Source organism: Ambystoma mexicanum, chromosome 6q, assembly GCF_040938575.1.
Source record: "Ambystoma mexicanum isolate Mex_15411 chromosome 6q, UKY_AmexF1_1, whole genome shotgun sequence".
Lineage (NCBI taxonomy): Eukaryota > Metazoa > Chordata > Amphibia > Caudata > Ambystomatidae > Ambystoma > Ambystoma mexicanum.
The window spans coordinates 15051240-15072741 of NC_090937.1; the positions used below are offsets into that span (position 1 = coordinate 15051240).

Genomic DNA, 21502 nt, shown 5'->3' on the forward strand with positions numbered 1-21502 from the left:
AGGCCAAGCACCGCGAGTCCGCTGGCACCGGGAGCGCCGAACGGTCGGGCTCTACGGGCGCCAGGCAGGGCGCACCCTCCCCGGCACCTTCAGCCACGAGCCAACGCTCTGGGTCGGGTAAGAGGAAGGGCGAGCACCCGGCAAAGCTCCTGGAGAGGCCCCGGTCGAGCTCGAAGGCCCCATCGGAGGGGGAGCGAGGCAGTGTCCCCCCCCTCAAGGATAAGGCGGTGAGCGCACCTAAGGTGGTGAAGGCCTTAATCCATCCGACCAAGCCCTCTATCGATACTGTCGCGGCGACCCTGGCTCAGCCTGTGGAGGCTACACCAGTGGTGGCGACCTCGGGGCTCAGAGTCTCCCTGCCACCTCGGAGGGAGTCCTCTTTTGTGCCCATCGATAGGACCCCGTGAAATCCCCAGCGGGGAAGAAAAAGGGGGGGCAGGGCGTCGTCGTAGATTCGGCTTCAACCTCAGAGGAAGAGCTGATCGAGGTCTTAAGCCACGGCCTTGGCGTGGAAGAAGACCGGCCCGTCGGGATGGATCCCGACTCAGGTGACGACGGGGCCCCTGATCGCCCGTCGGATTCCCCTCTGCCAGTCCCGCAAGACAACTCGGCGGCTATTTTGTTGGCTATACAGTCCTTATGCTCAGAGATAAGGACGAGACTACCGTTGCCGACGGAGGAACCTCTCCCGTCGGGGGATCCTGAACCGGGACCTTCTGGTGTTCCCCCGCCCAAGAAAAGAAGGATTCACCCTCCACCTCCTTTTCAGCCGTTGCGCACCGTCCAGCCCTCCTCCCCGTCCACCCGAGGGGATGATACGGGGACTGACACGGCAGCGACGGGTACGGACGACGAGGTATACGACGAGGATCTACCGTCGTCACCTCCCACCAGGGCTTCTCCGCCCGACGAGATTGGTTCGTTCCACTCCATGATCGCCAGGGCATCCGAGCTTTTCCAACTCTGCCCTGAGGAGAAGAAAAAGGGAAGGATTCCTTTATCAACGGCGCGAGGCCAAGAGGAAGACGGTCCTCGCGGTGCCTCTACTGGACGACATTTGGGATGAGGGCCTCGCCCTCCTCAAGAACCCTTCCACTACGCCAGCTAGAAGAGACCAGTACGAGAAGAAGTACCGGGTCCCGGACGCGGCCCCCCTGTGCCTCAGGGCGCAGCCTACCCCGGACTCCGTCGTCTCCGCGGCGGCCAGGAAGAAAGCGGGGGGGGCGTGCGGCCTCCACATCGACTTCCCCACCGGACGGCGAGGGAAAGAAATTGGACACTATGGGACGCAGGGTCATCTCGTCTGCAGCGACGACGATTAAAACGGCCAACGCCTTGGCTATCGTGGCCCGCTACGACAGGGAGCTATGGTACAAACTGGCTCCCCTGCTGGACTTCCTACCGGACAACAAGAGGGCGGATGCCCTGGAGATCCTACAGGAAGGTGAGGTGGCGTCGGACCACGCCATCACTATTGCGACGGACATCGCCGACACTGGGTTTCGCCAGTTGGGCAACGGCGTGTGCCTTAGTCGGCGTGGATGGCTCAAGGCTACGGACTTCCGTCAAGACGTACAGACCAGAGTCCTGGACATGCCTTTCGATGGGAACAACCTGTTTGGGAAAACAGTGGACGATTCCCTTCAGGCCATTAAAGCGGACACTGAGACGGCCCGGGCCCTTGGGGTTCTGCAGCAACGACGGACGCCCTTTCGGAGCAGCGGAGGCAAGGGCGCCTCCAAAGGTTCCGGCGGCGGTTTCTCCACCTACCGTCAAGCGGCCCGCTCGTCGTCTCAGGAGGCCTACAGAGGACGAGGCAAGTCTGGCGGACCCCGCCGTCGTCGCCAAGGAGGTCAAGGCGGCAAAGTCTCGTCGAAACAGGATTGAACCGACCGTGGGGTCGGGCCCCCACCGATGCACCCCGGTGGGAGGCCGGCTGGCGAGCTTCGTCAGCGTGTGGGAGTCCATCTCCACCGACCGTTGGGTGCTGGACGCCTTAGCCCGGGGCCACGCGCTCGAGTTTCAAAGAAGGTGCCCGCGCGTCCCCCCCGTGGCCAGGAAAGAGCTTCACGTCCCTCAGCTTCTCCTGGAGGTAAGGGCGATGCTCAGGAAGGGCGCCATCGAACTCGTCCCAAAGAGGCTTCGGGGCTCCGGAGTTTACTCGAGATACTTCCTCGTGAAGGAGAAGACGGGAGGATGGCGCCCCATCCTAGACCTGCGACGTCTGAACAAATTCATCAAGGTGCAGAAGTTCCGGATGGTCACCCTCCAGCACGTCCTGGGTCAGCTGGAGGAAGGAGACTTCCTGTCGTCGTTGGATTTGGAGGATGCCTACTTCCATATTCCCATCCTAAAGGGGCACCGAAAATTCTTCAGGTTTGTGGTCCAAGGGCGTCACTACCAGTTCAAAGCCCTCCCCTTCGGACTACGGTCGGCACCCAGGGTATTCACCAAGTGCCTTGCACCGGTGGCGGCGCAGCTGCGCCGCGAGGGGATCCACGTCTACCCCTACCTGGACGACTGGCTCATCCGAGCCAAGATGAGGGTGCTCGCCGTGGAGCACACGGCAAGGACCGTCCAACTTCTCACGGACCTGGGATTCTCCGTGAACTACGCCAAGTCCCACCTGGTACCCGCGCAAAACGCACTGTTTCTGGGAGCGAAGCTCGACACAGTGTCCCTTCTGGCCTCCCCGTCGGAGGAAAGGACCAGGTCCATCCTGGGCAAGGTACAGCGGATGTTGGCTTCCGACACGGCCAAGGTGAGGTCCATCAAGTCCCTCCTCGGAATGATGTCTTCTTGCATCTACCTCATTCCCATGTGCAGGCTCCGGATGCGCCCGTTGCAGGAGTTCCTGGACGCGCGCTGGATCCAAACGACGGGCGGCTTCGAGGAGAGGATCACACTCGACGAGAGTTTCCGGCGAGCTGTCCGGTGGTGGGGCACCCGCGCGCATCTGACGGCGGGCATGGACTTCCAGACCACCAGGAGACAGTGACCACGGATGCCTCCCTGGAAGGGTGGGGAGCGCACACCGAAAATCTGCACGCGAGAGGCCTTTGGCTCCCGACGGAGAAGTCCCTCCATATCAACGTCCTGGAGCTCCGTGCAGTGTTCTGGGCCCTCAGGTCCTTCCTTCCGTCCCTCAAGGGCATGGTGGTGAGGATCTTCACCGACAACACCACCACCATGTTTTACATCAGGAAACAGGGCGGAACCAGGTCCCCAGCACTGTCCAAGGAGGCACAGGACCTGTGGCATTGGGCCGTCGCCCAAAGGATGTTTCTGGTGCCGTTTCATCTGGCAGGGATAAAAAACACCATCGCCGACTCACTCAGCAGGGAGCTGCGCTCGTGCCACGAGTGGGAACTACGGCAGGATCTAGTGGATCGCCTCTTCCGACGGTGGGGCACACCCCAGGTCGACCTGTTCGAGACGGCGACGAACTCCAAGTGCCGGAGGTTCGCCAGCAGGTTTCCCCAGGCGAGGAGCATGGGCGATGCTTTCTCGTTCCCCTGGGAGGGCCTGTTCCTCTACGCGTTCCCTCCTTTGCCACTGCTAATCCGGCTCGTCAACCAGCTCAAGAGGTCACGGTGCAGGATGATCCTCGTCGCACCTGCGTGGCCGAGGCAGATATGGTTCCCGGACCTTCTGGACTTGTCAGCGTCCCCACCAATCAAGCTGCAGGTGGACGCGGATCTACTCTCCAGGGAAGGAGGCGCCATCCTCCACCACGACCCGAAATTGCTGAACTTGCAGGCCTGGCTCCTGCAGCGCTAGAGTTTGGAGGATACGACATACCGGCCGACTGCAGAGAGGTTCTTGCAAAGGCCAGGGCGTCCTCGACTCTTAAATGCTACGGACACAAATGGAAGAGGTTCTCTGTCTGGTGCCACGCACAGAAGATTAACCCTCTACGGATTACGGCTCCTCAGGTACTGCCGTACCTGCTGACGCTGGCCAAAGCTGGTCTGGCACACGCGTCCATCAAGATTCATCTTGCTGCGATCTCCCGGTACACCAGAACCACGGGGCGGACGTCCTTGTGGTCTCATCGTCTGGTGAAAGAGTTCATGAAGGGACTGTTCAGATCGTTCCCGCCGGTGAAGGCTCCGGCCCCGGCGTGGGAGCTCAACGTGGTGCTGACCAAGCTCATGGGACCTCCGTTCGAGCCTCTGCACTCGGCCCCGTTGAAGTTTCTGTCATGGAAAACAGCGTTTCTTGTGGCCATCACCTCCGCACGACGGGTGGGAGAGATCCAGGCCCTTTCCTGCAAGGCCCCGTACTTGACTTTTCACGACACGAGGGTAGTGCTCAGGACGCACCCCTCCTTCATGCCCAAGGTACCGTCGGACTTCCATCTCAACGAAACCTTGGTGTTGCCTGTGTTCTTCCCGTCGCCTTCGTCGCCGGCTGAGAGGACTTTGCACTCGCTGGATGTGGCTAGAGCGCTGAAGTTCTATGTGGACCGCACAAAGTGTTTTCGGAAGACGTCACAACTCTTTGTGAACTTTGGACCTGTCAATCAGGGGAAGGCTCTCTCGAAGGCTTCCATTTCCAGATGGCTCTCCGGCTGTATCATGTACTGTCATCGGTTGGCAAACCGACCGCTGCCTGGCCGTCCGAGAGCCCATTCCACCAGAGCGATCGCAGCTACCACGGCGTTCCTTTCTGGTGTGCCCCTGCTGGACATATGTAGGGCTGCTACGTGGAGGTCGACGCACACCTTCACGAAATTCTACTGCGTCGATCGGGATTCCAGGGAGGAGTCCAGGGTCGGCCAAGCAGTGCTGCGCAACCTGTTCGCCTAAGGTGAGCCTGGTGAGGAGGTAAAATGCTTAATGTTGAGTTTGATGTGATGCTTAATGTTGAGCCTTTGCCACCTCCCGTGGTTGTGCATGTGTGTACTGCTATGTATTCTTTATTCATGAGCATGTGAATCAATGCCAGACCCCATGCTGGAGAAGGAACAAGTTACTTACCTGTAACTGTTGTTCTCCAGCATGGGTCTGGCATGGATTCACATGCGAACCCTCCCGCCTACCCCTCTGCGGCTCTTCACTTGGTCATACTGCCACTTCACGTGCTTCCAAATCTGAAGATGGCTGCCAGAGGCGGTGCTTAGGTAGAGGGCAGTCATTGGCTGTGGTCAGTATGACGCAGAGACCAGTGATTGGTTACTACTACGAAAGACAGATCAGAAACGAAACTGATACTGTTTTTTTCTTTACCGAGGATTCCCAGCCTGACGACGGGGAATATTCATGAGCATGTGAATCCATGCCAGACCCATGCTGGAGAACAACAGTTACAGGTAAGTAACTTGTTCCTTCTTTTGTAATATTTGATGCGTTGCCCTTTTTTCACATTTATTTATTTTTGTTTATGTTGAGGGTAATTGGGCTGGTGTGTTCATCAATCATTGATTAGGGGTTGATTGATTTTTCTACAGCCTTCTCAAATGAGTTATAATTAATTTCATGTATTAACATTTTTTTAAACAATGTAAATTAATTATTAATGATGCATTAATGATTTAATTTATTTTATAACTGTTTTATACATTGGGATTTTATATTAATAAAATTGTGAGAAATAATAATATTACAAGACAGATTGGAATTTTTTCTTATCCGTACATTAGAAGTTCAGAGGCTATTTCAGGCTTCTTTGGTTCCCTACACAGATGCACTTTAAACCCGGTCCTTTTTTGTTATGTTTGATAATTAACCAGGTGTGACCGAGGTGTATTATATACGTGGTGTCTCCTGTTTCTACTTGGTTGTTGCCACCTCGGCAGGCCTCGCCTCAGTCCAACAGGTCTCCACCGCCACACTGTCACCTCTCGGCTGGCAGTACCGTGGTAATTAGACCACCGGCCACTTCAGCACTGCACAACGTTTTGTGGGGTGATATTACATCAATGCTGTGTCATCGTGGCGCAGCTTTCGAACGCCCCCAGCGATAATTTCTTTAACCTTGGAGGGTTCCGAAAAGGGTTCATCAAGGAAGAATAAATGGTTCAAACAAAAGTTCTTCAAGGCAGAAAGTCTTGGCTCCAGAGGGTAGTTCAGTTCCCTTACCCTGGATTCTTATTTACTCCTTGAGGGTTTTATACAGTTATTTGGGCCTCTCTTGGCCAACTACTATACTTGCACACACCAAAAGTATCTGTTTTTACAATTTTGGTTTCTTTCAGAAAACCTGATATTTCTCCCTCTCACGTGATGTGGGTTTCTCTTCTTTCTTGTTTAACACAATCCTTTTGTTATGTTAAGTTATGTTAATCTTATCTGTAGAGCACAGCTAACAAGTGAAGGCAACATGGTGCTGTGGAGATACCAGAGTACCAACTAAAGAGAAGACACCTTTTACTGAAATAAGGCTGTTTTCAATTGGCGTCAGAATGTTAGATAATCAGCAATATTACGAAGATTCTGGGTAAGCTTATTCCGTAGGAGAGCAGCAGCAATAGAAAAAGCTCTGCCTCCAAGTCTGGCACAGCAAAACCTTGGAATAGGTAGGTGTAAACCTCCAGAGGAGCGGAGGAGTCGGACCGGAACATGCTGGCAACATTTTCTCTGTAAATAATCTGGACTGTGGACTAAGCGTAGAGCTTTAAACTCAATTCTCTGTGCTACTGGAAGCCAATGCAGGCTGCATCTTTTCAGCATAACATGTTCAGGAGAAGTCAAACCAAAACCAGCTTGTACAGCCGTGTTCTGGAGCACCTGCAGCCGGTCCGGAAGGTAAGATGGTTGAGCCAGGTACAGGGTGTTACAATAATCAAGGACATTCTGAACTAATGAAGCCATCACAGGAGCACACAAGGCCGTTGGGGAGAATAAGTAGAACTTAACACAAAACCTTAAGTTTATAATGACCTCGTTGGCAAACTGCGCTCACCTGAGACGCCATAGAAAGAGTGTTCATAATCAGGACCCTCAGGTTTTTAACTTTGGGCATAGGCTGAGGAAAGGGGCCCAAAGAAACCAGCCAATAGTCAGGTGACCAGATAGAGGTAACAGATGGTGACGTTACCATGAGAACCTCAGTTTTGTCACCATTTAGTTTCAGTCAATTAAGACTCATCCAGTCCCATGCAGCTTTCAAACAGGCATTAAGATTGGCTGCTTCTGCTGGATCATCAGATTTAAGTGGGACAATGATTTCAGTATCATCAGCGTACATATAGCAGCTCAGGCCAAAAGGCTGGATGAGATAAGCAAGAGGCTGAACATAAATGTTAAAAAGAATTGGCGAGAGAGACGATCCCTGAGGGACACCACATGATAAAGCATGGGAAGAGGACCTAAAAGGTCACAGGAGAAGAGTATGAGAACGGTCAGTCAAGAAGGATTTAAACCAATTTAGCACTTCACCAGAGAAGCTGGCCAATGACAACCGATGAAGAAGGATGGCATGGTCAATAGTGTCAAAAGCGTCCAACCAGTCCGGCAGTATCAGAGCTTCACTTCTGCCCCTACCAGGTTTAAAACCCGATTGATATGGGTTGAAGAATGCAGAACTTTCCAAATCAGAACTAAGCATTGGCATCACCAATCATTCCATCAGCTTCATTAAGTAAGGAAGGAGGGAAATCGGACGGTAATTAGATGGAGGTGCGATATCAGGTATCACTTGCTTCAGAACATGAGGGATAGGGTCTGAAGGAGAAATTGATTTGAGCTTCCAGGTAGCCAGAATTATGATATCAGAGTCGTGCAAGGAAAAAGAGGACACAAACCGAGCTCGAGGTGAGCCCCAAAGAATCAGTGAAATTGACAACTGAGCCTTGTGCAGACACAGTAATGGCCTTGCGAATGAGTAATTTTCAATTGCCTGGTATACTCTCCTGCCAAGACTTCTGTTTCACACACTTGAAATTGCCTGTTATACTCTCCTGCCAGGGCTTTTGGGTTTCACACACATGTGACTGCCGAGTATACTCTCCTGTCAGGGCTTTTGGGTTTCCCACCCTTGCGACTGCCTGGTGTACTCTACTGCTAGGGCTTCTGGTTTTCACATACTTGGGACTGCCTGGTATACTTTCTTGCCAGGGTTTATAGTGTCCACACACTTGTGTCTGCCTGGTATACTCTCCTTCCAGGGGTTATAGTATCCAAACACTTGTGTCTGCCTGGTATACTCTCCTTCCAGGTCTTCTGGTCATACGGGGTCTTTACTTGCTCCAAAAGATGCTTGTATATAATATTGGATAATGTATCCCACTGATATGTTAGCTGTTCTCTAGTTCAAGTATTTGCACTGTGTACGCTCATACATTAGATCCGGGGGGAGGAGGGGGACCGGGGGTTGTGCTTTAAACTCCCCTTTTTCAATGTGTCCAAACTTTATCTCCTTTGCAATTAAGTGGTTCTCATATGTTTGCACTCCGTGTGCTTGTCGATACGCCCCATTGCCCCTCTGCTTCTGGATGGACTCACTGGTATTCTCTCGCGGTCTGCAGATGCAGGATTACCATCTGCCTCATTCTTGCAGCTGCCTTTCCTTCGTTCACTGGTACTCTGTGTCTTCCGCTATACACGCCTGTCCTCCTCCTAGCTTCGGAAAGTGCAATGCTGCTTTCCTTTGTCTGCAAACGCTCAGAGGTCCCTACTGACTCCTTGCGTTCCTGCAGCTTCGCTCGGCTCAGCAGCTTCTTGCTTCCACAACACTGAGACGCCTGGCTCCCACACGCTTGTCCTCGCTCTTCGGTTCTGCACTCCCCATAGAGCGGTGCAGCTCTCCCTCTCACCAGTCGCCACTGCAGCTGTCCTTGATTCTTTGTTTGGGCTGCTTAGATTTCCGGGGCACAGGTGCCTGCTAGGAAACACTAGAGTGCTTGCAGTCTCTTCTGTTCTACATTGCTGGATCTGTCTTTTGTGAGAAACTGGAAGGTGTCTCCCTAGCTAGTCCCCAGGTATCTGTCTTCCAGGTGGCCAGGATACGGCCATCGCTATTGGATCCATTTCCTGGGGGTGGACCAGTTGGGGACGATCACCTGGAGGGGGGTCTTTGGGGAGTGGGAGTGGGACACCGACGGGTGGGATGCAGTATCCCCCTCTTTTCAACACATTTTCCCCATCCTACCACGTAGAATATTCCAAAACACTGCCCCACTCCTTTTTTCCGACACAAACACTTTCACACAAAACGGAAGACTAACTCCAGAGCCGTTTATCTGACATGTCCCAATACAAGGGTCAGGCAATTGACCAGAATCACAAACACCTGATGGCCCTTTCCCTTCCCCACAGGGATAAAAGGTGGAGCACCAGAACACAAGACGAGCAAGACCGACCGCACAACGTGAGAGCTAACGTAGCATGGCAGTTCAAGAAGAGACAAAAGACGGCGAATACAGAGAGGATGACAAGGAGAGAAGTAACCTTGCCCTTTCCCATTAAGGCGTGTGAAACCTCAGCAGATGGAAACATAAGACAGCAAACAATAGTTAGCAGTTGTTGCAGCAGATGTCTATGGTTCGCGAGACCCTCCTGTGATAACCAAGCCGAGGAAGGGCGCTGGTCTTGGTGGTACCAACCTTTACTCCAAGGATTAAAAAAAGGCAAGCGGTTCATCACAGCCGGTGAGTTGAGGGGGGGAATCGATAAGAAACCGAACAGTGTTGAATGAAAAGTAGCCAACGGCTAATTTGAATTTTCAAAGACTTAAAGATACGATTGATGAAAGAGGGAGAAAACCAGCAACAGAGAGGTCTGGCACCACGTTGGTGCTCAGGCAGGAAACTCTGGGCAATTACCCAATGGTAGAAACTACCGTAACCAGAAGCCTTTGGGAAGAGGCGAATAGAGGTCAAAGTGGTCATACAGGGGTCTTGTAAAATTCTCTGTACCGTTGAGTCTTTGACCTACAGGTGATTGAGCAGCATAGCCGCTTGGTGAAATGAGTGCATGAACAGTGTGGAAAGATGACAATCGGGAACGAAGCTTGAAGTACTATTTATAAAGACATTAAGACTTGTGAATGTAACAGGTATTGGAAGACCAGGGGAAGTGAATTGTCCCCCTTGTCAAGTGGGCTTGAGCTCGGTCGAGGGAGATCCAGGGGTGAAAAGCGATTACCCAAAGTTCATTGAGAAAGCAACTGTTTAAGTGATTGGTTGAATACGACACGTGAGGGGTCGACACCCGGAAGAGGGGGACCGAGGGGTGAAGCCATCGCCCAATGTGAACGGCGGAAACAAACTTTTTGTTTGTTTGTTGTGGCCCTCGAAGGCAAGAGACTTTTTTTTTTAACAACTTTATTTATTTCGGTTACAGCGTTATCTATGCATTGCATGACACATTGTGATTCCCTTTACAGTTAATATGCATGCAGCATGTCCTTTACCCCCTCCCATTGGTCCCACCTCCGCCACCCCTTAGTCTGTAGCGCTCTGATGGGTAGGAGACCCGTCAGGGCCTTGGGGGCCCAGAAAGTTCGATAGTAGGCGGGATTGAAATGTTAGTGCCGGGAAACGGAGTGGTAGTCCAGTACTGGTGCCCAGCAGTTGGTGAAGCGGTGGAGAGCCCCTTCCTTCGCCGCTGTGACTTTCTCTGCCAGCAGGATCTCCCAAAGTTTTATCCACCAGAGGGCTAGAAGAGGACCCTCCCGAGCTTTCCACTTCCGAGCCACTGTAATTTTAGCTGCTAGCAGTAGGTATGTGAGCAGTTTGGCAGATCGGCCCATTTTGGGATAGCAGTCTGGGCTCGCCACCCCGAGTAGGATGACCTCCCCGTCCATCGGCAGTTTGCGTTGGGTAATGTCTTCCGCGATCTGCAGGACTTCCCTCGAAAAGGTCTGTACTGTCGGGCACCCCCACCACATGTGGAAAAAGGATCCCCGCTTGCCGCAGCGTCTCCAGCAGCTGGGGTTAATGTCAGCATTGCAATGGTGCAGGCGAGCTGGGGAATAGTACCAGCGGTGAAGGAGCTTCAGGGCGCATTCCTTGTTTGTAACGCATCTGGATGTCGAGTTGATCCGGGACCATATCTCCACCCATGTCTGGTCTTCTATGGCGTGTCCCAAGTCTGCTTCCCATCCGGACATGTATGGCGGTCTAACTTTTAGCATGTCCTCCTGAGGGAGGCGGTATAGTTTTAAGATCTGACCTCGACCTGTGCTTTCCTCTGTTGTCTGTTCAAGAGGGTGGAGGTCCCGAGTGGCTCCCTGGCAGACCGCGGGCTGCGAGATCCAGTGGCGGAGTTGGATATATGTGAACCTCTCTCCTTCTGTCAGCTGAAAGCGGGCTTTGCATTCCTCAAAACTAAGTGGGTTGTTGGCCTCATAGAGTTGGGAGAGGGTTCGAAGGCCTCCTTTGGTCCATCGGATGAAGCGAGCTGCCTCCATTCCTGGCCTGAAGTCAGGGTTCCAGATGACCAGGGAGAGCGGGCTTGGGTCCCTTGGCACCTTCCTCCTCCGACGGGCCCATGCCCATGCCTCAAGAGTCGCTTTGGTAGCTGATAGCATCTCCGGTCCCTGGCTCCGGTGAGGCCCCGGGATATGTAGCAGGGAGTGTAGTTGTGGCTGACATCTGGATTGCTCTATGCGGGACCATTTTGGGGGGGGCTCAGGGTTTGCCCAGGCCGCTGCGCTCGGCAGTTGGGCTGCCAGGAAATAGTTCATCAGGTTGGAGAGTCCGAAGCCACCCCATTTTTCTGCCCAGGTCATGAGCCTCATAGGTATCCCGGTTCTGCGTCCCCTCCGCACAAATTTCGCTAGCTTCCTCTGTAGTTGTTCCAAGGCCTGTTTTGGGTGATGGAGATCAGCACATCATCGGCGTATAGGAAGATCTTCAATTGTTCGCCGTTTATTTCTAGCCCAGTGAAGTTCTCGTTGGCTCATGTCTTTTGGGCGAAGGGCTCCATGACCATAGCAAAGATCAGCGGGGAGAGCGGACAGCCTTGTCTCGTCCCACACGAAAGCTGGATAGAGGATGAGGTCTTTTGATTTAGGCGGAGTGATGTTCTTGGGGCCTTGTAATTTGCTAGCACCATTTTCTGAAATATCGGGCCAGACCGGAACGCCTCCATGGTGAGGCGCTTAAAGTTCCAGTCCACCCTGTCGAATGCTTTGGTGGCGTCCAAAGTCAAGACCGCCAGGCCCTGACGTTCTTGGGTCACGATTTCGATGAGATTGAGCACTCGGCAGATGTTGTCTGTGGTGCTTCTCCCTCTGATAAACCCTGCCTGGTCCTGGTCTATGATGGTTGGGCGGATTTGCGCCAACCTATTCGCCAGTACCTTTGAGTATGTATTAGCGTCCACATTGAACATAGATATCGGCCTATACGAAGAGCACTCCTTTGGGTCCTTGCCGGGTTTCAATAGCAGGATTGTGGTAGACTCTTGCATAGAGGGCGCGATAGTGCCCGAGTTCTGAAAATAGTTAAATAGCTCTGTCATTGGGTGCAGCAGTATTGGGCGAAAGAGTTTGTAGAACTTTGGTGGGAAGCCGTCTGGGCCTGGGGCCCTGGGTTTCAGATTTTTGAGTACTTCCTCCACCTCTTCGGACGTAATTGGGGCTTCCAGGGTAGCTCTATTCGCTTCTGAGATGTGTGGGAGCTGGGCACCTGCTATATATTGTTCCTGGAGGGTCTGTTGGCGGGGGGCTGAGGTCAGGGTGTCGGTTAGATGGGCTGCCGCCACCTGTAGTTTCGCCCCTTCTCCGTATAGGGTTCTACCTTTTGGGTCCCTCATTGCGGTGATGTGGTTCCGCCGGCGTGGTTTGGCTAGTTTGTTCACCAGGAATTTATTCGCTTTATTGCCATTTGCGTACTAGCTTTGTTTAGTCCGGAGCAGGGTCTGGGCTGTGTCCTCAGCATAGTGGGCTTCCAGCTTTGTACAAGCTAGTCCGACCATCTTGGTGGCCTTGGGCGACCCTTCTTTTTTAGGGCCATATCTACCTCCCTCATGCCCTTCTCTAGTTGGTTTCTGTTCATGGTTCACCTCCTCGTATATGCGGTAGCCTGAGCTATCGATTCCCCTCTGATTACCGCCTTCATGGCTTCCCATCTTGTTGCTGTAGAGGTGAGGTCGGGAGGGTTTTCTTAAAAGTAATTGCTGATCGCCTTGGTTATGGCATCACGCACAGCCATATCATGCAACATTGGTTCATATAGGGACCATCTGCGTCGCTCTGGGGGATCCGGGTCAAAGACCCTTGCAGTGAGGAGGATTGGGGCGTGGTCCGACAGTATCTTTGTGCCGATTTCCACATCGTCCGTGAACTGCAGGAGCTGTGGGCTGGTTAAATGAGGTCAATTCGGGATGAGGAGCAGTGAACGTGGGAGAAGAAAGAGTAGTCCACGGTGTCCGGGTGGAGGACCCTGCAGGTGTCTACCACGCCCAGTGTCTTGAACATGTGGCAGAGGCCTAAAGCCAACTTGAAGTCCCTGTTGGACGGGGGGCCTGACCTGTCCAGTTAGGGGTTAGGTACCCCATTGAAGTCCCCGCCCAGGACCACTTATCCTTCGAGGAAGGGGAAAAGAGTGGATTCCAGGGCAGTGTAGAAGGCCGCCTGGCCGTCATTTGGTGCGTAGACCGCGATCAGCTTGTGGAGCTGCCCGTAGAGGTCCCCCTTAACCGCCACAAATATGCCACCTGGGCTGCGCAGGGTCTCCTTCTCTTTAAAGGGGATATCTTTCGCTAACAGAATCGCTGTGCCGCCCTTCTTGCTGGGACCAGCGGCCAGGTATTGTGTTGGGTATGCTCGGGATCGCAGTCTGGTGAAGTCCTCTGCTAAGAGGTGGGTCTCCTGGAGGAACACTACCGGGCCTGGAGGTCCTGCAGGCGTCGGAGGATGGACTTACGTTTTGTTGGAGAATTCAGGCCCCCGACGTTTAGTGAGATGTAGCGGAGTTTGGTGTGCGCCGGAGGGGAGGCCAGCGGGGCGCCATTAAGATTCAGGCGGGTGGTGGGTAATCCTGTGCACAGCTAGGTACCCCGGGGGACCGGTGTCGGCACGATTCAGCTGTAACCGAGTTTTAACTTTGTCCAACTTGGGGTCAACTGCACCCCAGTAACCAATGGGGCTGGGGGAGGACCCAGCCCAACTGAAAGAAAGGAAGGAACAAAGATTAACAAAACTGGCCCGACCGGGCCTCGGGCCGAAGTGACTGTCCATCCACACGTCTGGGGCATTGCGTGGGACGCCCGGGTGCCAAGAGTCAGGTTCCGGCCTGGACAACTGAAGGTTAGTTACTGGTCGTGTGCGGCAGGGGTTTTCCCTCCCTTTGAAACTTTCATCCAGCAGCTATGCTGGGGCTTCGGTGTTGAGCTGTGTGGTTTATCTGTCGGGGAGGTAGATGTGTCTTCCTCGGGCGTCGAGGGCTCACACCTCATAATACTGCCTGCCTCCTCCAGGGCGTGGATTACCCTTGTTTGGCCCTCTAGAGTGAACTGAAGCGAGGCCGGGTAGAGCCAGCGATACTTGATTTTCCGCTCCTGCAGAAAGGTTGTTAGGGGTCGAAGGGCTCTCCGTTGGACTGTGGAAGCGGCTAGGTCCTGGAACAGCTGTATGGCAGCTCTCTGGCATGTCAGGTCGCCTTGCGAGCGGCTCGCTGTCATGATCTCCTGTTTCATCGAGAAAAAATGAACTCTGGTGATTACTTCAGGGCTAGCTGCCGATCGGTAGTCCCTGCGTGCGATCGAGTAGAAGTAGTGACTTATTGCAGACCGGGAGTAGAGTCTGGAAGAGATCTCCGATGTAGGCGGGGAGGTCCTTGTCCGGAATTGAGGCAGGGACCCCTTAGATACGGATGTTGTTTCTGCGGGTCCTGTTTTCCAGGTCCTCAGTGCATAGTTTCCACGTTATCCTCTAGAGTCTGAATTTTCTGACACAGCTCTGCAATCTGAGCTGAGTGTTCCACGACCTGGTGTTCTGTGTCCCCGACCCTATGTTCCACCTCCTCAACGCGGTTGTCCAGGCCGTCTGTCTTGGTTGTGACTTCTGCCATGCAATTGCGGAATTCCGTTTTGATGTCGGTGAGGAGGCCCTGAATGTCGTCTTTAGTAGCCCATTGTCCTTGGGTCCTTGTGGGTGAGGGAGGCTGGGTCGGGGGGGTCCGGCTGTTTGGATTTCTCCCTCAGGTGGAGCAAGTTAGCTATGTCTGCCGTCTTCGGGCCCTTCTGCTTGGACATTCTGGTGCCTGGGTTGCTCTCCGCCCATGTGAAATGTGGCTATTGTTGAGGGGGGGGTCAGGTTCCGGTTGAGGCCCCCTTTTTGCTCCAGCCGGATGTGTAGGTCCTCTCCGAGCGCCCCGGGGAAGGTCCTGCCCAGACAACGCCGCCTGTCGAGTAATCGCTGGTAGGGGTTCCAGGCCAGCTCTGCATCCCACTCCAGCGCTCAACTGGCTAGTTTTTCCTGAGGTCTCCCACAGAGGGTGGGGTCTGTGCCGCGTTCAGTAAAGCCTGTTCGGGTTGCTGGTTCCTTGCTCTTTCGGCTTCCCTACTAGTGCCAGGGGGGGGGGGCTGCTCAGGCTGATCTCTTCAGCATTGCCTGTGGTGGCGGGGGTCCGCTGGTTTCAGACATATGATCGGGATAGCTGGCGCCGTGTCCCCATGGCTTTCTGCTGTTGTGTATATACGGGGGGGAAGCCTCGAGGTAGCCCGTTGGGTCCACGGGGGCCGCGGCAGAGGGGCGTTAAATGGGCAGGTAGAGGCCAGAGGGGGGAAGCCCTGGGCCTCTCCAGGCGGTGTTCCAATTCTCGGGGCTGCCCCAGGCTAAGAGGTGTGGTGCTTCACTGACGCTGAGAGGGCCCAGCTGGGCCTGTGCTGGTGGGCGTATGGGCCTCATGCCTCCTCATCCTCACCCCCTCGGGCCAGTTCAGAGGGACCGCCGGGAGGATTGTGCTGGTGGTGAGGGGGGGCTGACCCTGCCCGCAGAGTGTTGTTGGGGCTGTAGGCAGGTGGTTGGGGGCACCCCCGTGACTCCCCGCTGCCCCAGAGCCTGGGGGTGTGTGCTGCCTCATCAGCCGGCGCTGCTCCAAAGACTCCCACCGCGGGATGGAGCGGACGTCGGTGCCGCTCCTCTGCTGCTGCTATGTCCTGAGGGAGAAGCAGCGTTGAGCGGGACCACGGAGCGCACTAGCCAGGTCCAGGCGTCTCCCACACCGCTCTGTCAGGGGCCTGGCAGCTCCTCTGGTGTATGCTGGGGGGCCTCCCTCAACCCCTCTGCTCCAGACTCACGTGGGGGGATATCACGATCGGCGATCCGGCTGGTGCAGTGGGGCCTCCTGCCTCTCCGAGGCCCCCGCTCAGGATCCGCTGTTGCCGTGTGCCTCGGTGATATGCGGCGCTGCCCAGGCCGGTTACCTTGCAGGCTCGCAGTCGCCCGCCCCTGAAGGATCCCTCCAGCAGCTGGCGGGTGGGTGTAGGCCCAGGGGCTGCCTGCCGCTGGGGACGGGGGACAATCACTTCAATGGTGCAATACGGGGACCAGTTCCTCCACACCCGGCCCGGCGTTGTCACGAGGCCGCCATCTTGGCCCTGGGGACTCGGCCCCGGCGCTGTCTGCTGATTTTGGATTTCAAAGGGTAAGGATCCCTCCAGCAGGCGGCAGGTGGGTGCAGGCACAGGGGCTGCACGCCGCTGGGGACGGGGGGACAATCACTTCAAGGGCGCAATACGGGGACCAGTTCCTCCACCCCCGGCCCGGCGTTGTCAGGAGGCGCCATCTTGGCCCTGGGGACTCGTCTCCAGCGCTGTCTGCTGATTTCAAATTTCTAAGTATAAGCCTCTCCGATTTCGTTCGGCTTTTGGATGGCCGCACCAGGGGAAGTTCCGCCTCCCGTTAGAATGTCTCTGTGCTGGAATCAGAAGCTTAAAGCGGCCATTTAAGGGCTAAAACCAGGGCATCCCACGGAGCTCCTAATGAGGCGTCTGCATTGCCGGCACCTCAAGCCACACCCCCGGCACAAGACTTTTTAATGAACAGAGACTTTACCATGGAAGAACCTGATAGCTGGAACTGAACTTTCGGCTCGTGCTGCGAAAGCTTGAGTGTGTGCTGTGCTCCAAGGTCTCGCCTTGTCCCGTGCTGAAAACATGGGGAAGGGAGACGCCTGGTAATCACATCCTGACTTATTATTTGGCACACTTCTTTTCTTGATTGAAACCCTATGCCACACTCTTTCTATAATTAGTGGTAAGGAATTGGCAATGCGTTTTTCTTAGTATAGGCCCTTTTATTTGACACAACGCCACTAGGGCTGCCTTATTTTTCATTTGATGGTCGACGCTGGCTGCCATCTTAGATTTAGGTTAGGCGTTTTTCCACGCTGCTTTCATTGTTCAATAAACACCCTTGAACTGTGATCACTTGTGTCTGTCTTTACTTTTGCCGCCATGAGTTCCTTACACTTCCTCGTCCCAGTATTTCAGGGATTCTGGGAACCGAAGTCTATTGTTGACAATTGATTTGTGGAATTGGAATAAGCATTTTTTGAGGGTTTTGATGGCAAGTTGATTTGGTATCAGGTAATATTATCCCCACCAATAATATCGCCATATGTATGGATGTCGGGAACGGCCATAGGCGATATTATTAGTGGGGATCATTTTTGGGGTAAATGGGAGCGGGGTTTGCGGGGGTGTCCCTCGCTCCCTTTAAAATAATATGGGGGTTGCGGGGGTCCCCCCCGCAGGTTCAATGGTTTAATATTGCAACAAAAATACAGCACCATTCTTGTATGGTGATATTTTTGTGTAGATATTAACACATGGAACCGTTAATTCTAATTGATTGACAAGTGGAATTGAAAAAGGTGATTACCTCAGTTTGACTTGGTTGGTTCATAGATTCAGTAAAAGGTGTTTTCCTGTTCTTCATAGAAAAAGATGTAGATGCATGACACTAGGCCATGAGGGTTTCAGACATGGGGATGTTATTTTCATGGGAAAATGGGGGATAACATGTCTCACCCGATGGAGCCATGACATCTTCCCGGGGTCAGTCTCCTCCCATGTGATCCTGCCTCATATAGCTGCCCCCACGGTCAGGGTCAGGTAGCGGCTGCCGTCCTCTGTCAACATGGGAGGGGGTTACCACTGGGAGATCAGTGAAGACTCCACCTTGCTGGCTGGGAGACCATTTCTCATTTTCTTCTAATCTTCAGTACACATTTGACATTAATTATGACGTTCTAGTATTTTAAGTGCCCGTATCCCCACTACCTTTGCAGGCCTATATACTCCAGGTATCGTTAAGGATGTTAGTCAAAGCTACATGTTGTCTTGGATGCAACTTTTACTGTGTGCGGCAACCTGATGAGAAGGATGATGCACTGAGGAAAGGGACTGTTGTGCTGAGGACAGTTCTGTACCATTGAAGATGACGGTTGGAGGAAATTGATGCTAAATCAAGAAGGTAGTACAAGATCTCTCCTAGGGTAAATCCTCTTCCATTTCATCCTCCAATGAACAGCAATTTGTTGGGTGTAGTCCAGCTCACCTGGACTCTTTTTGCAATCAGTGTCCAAACTTCCTTCTCACGTCCTTACCACTAACATTCAACAATTAGTAATTTGGTAAACATAGATTGCTCACTCAATTACAACTTTGAAAATGTCAATCCATATCACAGTCAGATTAATTCTGCAGTCATGTAAATGACTTCTGTGTATAGAGTGCTCCAGAAATCCTAACTGCTCATGTTTCCCATAATATTCCTATGTAGGTGTCAGTGGCAACTTGAAACTATTGAGATATGTAAAACGTGTAATCGGCTAATTCTTAAGCTTAAGGAAGCTTATAACCACATCTTACATTGACTTCCAGGGTATGGCGTCCTTTTGCCGACACCCATTTTTTTCCGACTGGTGTTTTGCTGCAGGAGTTTTGCTGAAAATTTCCATCAAAATGTTTTGGGGGGCAGGGGGATGGGAAAGGGTAAATAAAGGGTTGGGGAGAAAGGGAAATAAAAAATCATTAAATTAAGGGGGCTATGGGATGGGAACCTCCCCAAAAATTATTTAAAAATAAGTTCGATTTAACTTTTTCGGCAAAACACCCATCGGAAAAAAGGGGGTCGGCGAAATGACATGGCACTGCTTCCAGTCCATAAACTCATTCAATTTAAAATCGAGAGCATAGTTTTCAAATTACTTCATGGACTGCCTCCCTCCTATTTGGCAAATAAAATATCTCGATATTCCCCTACTCAATCCCTGTAATCCTCGACCAGAATCTCCTTGTCAGACCTACTGCTAGACTCAGATTCAGAGGTGACAAGAGATTTTCTGTAACCGGGCCACATCTAGGCAATGCGTTTCCATCCAGGCTCTGGACTATCCAGACTCTCTCTGCCTTACAAAGGGAGTTAAAAACACATCTCTTTTGCTAAGACTTTTCTTTTCATTATTCGCTAGCCTTTCCGCCTCATTATGTTTATTTCCATAAGCGACTAGGTGCGGTCTGCGAAAACCCGGAGCACGTTATAAGTACTTCAATCAATTAAATCAAGCTTTTACCCTAATTGGGTGCGATGATAGCACAATATTTAAGCCCTCAAATTTGATTCAATCATTACTGACAAAACTAGCACAGCTAGTTCTTCATCTTTCAAAACAATTTTTGACAGCTAAATTGTCTTCTCACTATGACAGTGCAGATACATTTTAAAACGTCAGATAGCCATGTTTTAAAACGTAACTGCGCTGTCATAGATTAAAAGTAAGATCTCTACGGTTCTTTGATTGTATGACTTTTTTGTTCTTTTATAGATGAACTACTTTGAAACAATTTGGAATTCTGGTACTTTCCAATTGGACGTGAATAGCAACCAGGTCACAAAGTCACATCCAGTTTAAAAGTACCATAGTTTCAAGTGATTGCAAAGGAGAGAAGCTATAAAAGAACAACAACGAAAAAAAATACAATTATGAAATTCCGAAAGAAATTGTAGAGAAAGTTAGGAAATTACATATATACATTGTAGATGGCTGTACTATTTTAATGTAACTCGGAAACTGAAGAAATTGTATACAAACAATGCGATCAATGTTCAGATTTAACAAAATGTTTCAAATTTGATTAGGAAGACTTACCAACCTATCTTATAAACAAACTAAACAAGTTGAAAATAAGGAAGAGAAAGCGAATAATAAATCTGGGGTGACTCAAATAAACCAAAAGAATGTAGTGAAAGTGAATTCAAATCCACCGACAGATCCAAAGATTCCTGATGGCTACTGGCAATGGCTTCCAATTGCTTTCAAACCCCATTTTGAAACCTGCTCCTGATGACCTAGAGGTATTTATGTCTTGAAATACTCGAGGGAATGCACATTAAATTAGCAATGATGGTCTGATTGCGAATATTGCTAAATTTAGAATAATTGCCCTTCAGGAAACATGGTTGGTAACTGATTGTGAAATTGATGGACGAGGCAATCATGTCAGTCTCGCAACACAAGGAACTAGAGGGCGTCCGAAGGGAGGTCTCATGATCTCTATCAAAGCACCGTGGAGCGGGATAAAGCATGAAACATCTACCAAGATGATTTTAGTGGTTACAGTATTATGCACTTTGCCCACAACAGATAAATTCATTTTGGTAAACGTATATAACCCGCCCGGGGGAAAATATAATAGGGAAAATATTCTTGCACTAACTAAAGTACTGGTGGAATTTGGAAACAAACTACCAGTTATTATAGTTGCAGACCTAAACATCAAGCTCAGGTTTGAGTCTGAATTCATTGATGCTGAACGTAAGTCCGAACCAGTCAAAATAGATCCCTTGAAAAAGAAAGTAAAAGATTGGATATTCCTACTAAACAAAAATCAGTTACTTATATTGAATGGTAATACCTTGGGAGATACTGAATCACAACCTACTCGCATATGTGGAAACAGTATGACCACTATTGACTATATGATTGTAAATAAAAAAGCAAGAATGCTAATATGTGATATGGCAATCGGATGTAGAGAGGAAAGTGATCATATGCCTCTCTCTCTGCCTTATAGATAAACATGTAAATATCAATGAATACCAAATGAACGGTGACATAGAGGTAAACGAGGCGGGAAACCATATAAAATGGAACCCCCCAAATATAGAGAAAGGAAATGCGATCGCTGAACAAATATTGGTAAACTTTATAGGCAAATTTAATAATGACCCCCATGATAAAATGAATGAAATGCTCAGTGACTTTGACTCCATGACCGAAAATATAAAAACATTGGTCATGGAAAAAAGAACACATAGAGCAATCAGAGAAAAGTGGAACCAGATACATCATAAGAGTTTTGATAATGAGATACATAAGGAAAAGAAAAAGCGAGATGGCATTAAAAAATGTATAAAGGAGCGGGCCATAGATGTAACCTATAAGATACAGACACTTAAACGACAGTATAAGTATTGGCTGAAACAACACCAGAAAAAGAAACATGAAGAAACGTGGCTGAAATTGGCGCATGCCTCGAAAAACAGAAATAATAAAGAAATGTGGAACATTATAAATTGTAAAAAAGAAGTCTCTCTCCCT

General features: G+C 51.4%; 1 protein-coding gene across 1 annotated transcript in view; it reads left to right on the plus strand.

The window, feature by feature from the left end:
• LOC138515713 (uncharacterized) overlaps positions 1-21502 on the plus strand; it is a 679975-nt gene that overhangs the window by 410482 nt on the left and 247991 nt on the right. The gene's annotated exons all lie outside the window — the stretch shown is intronic.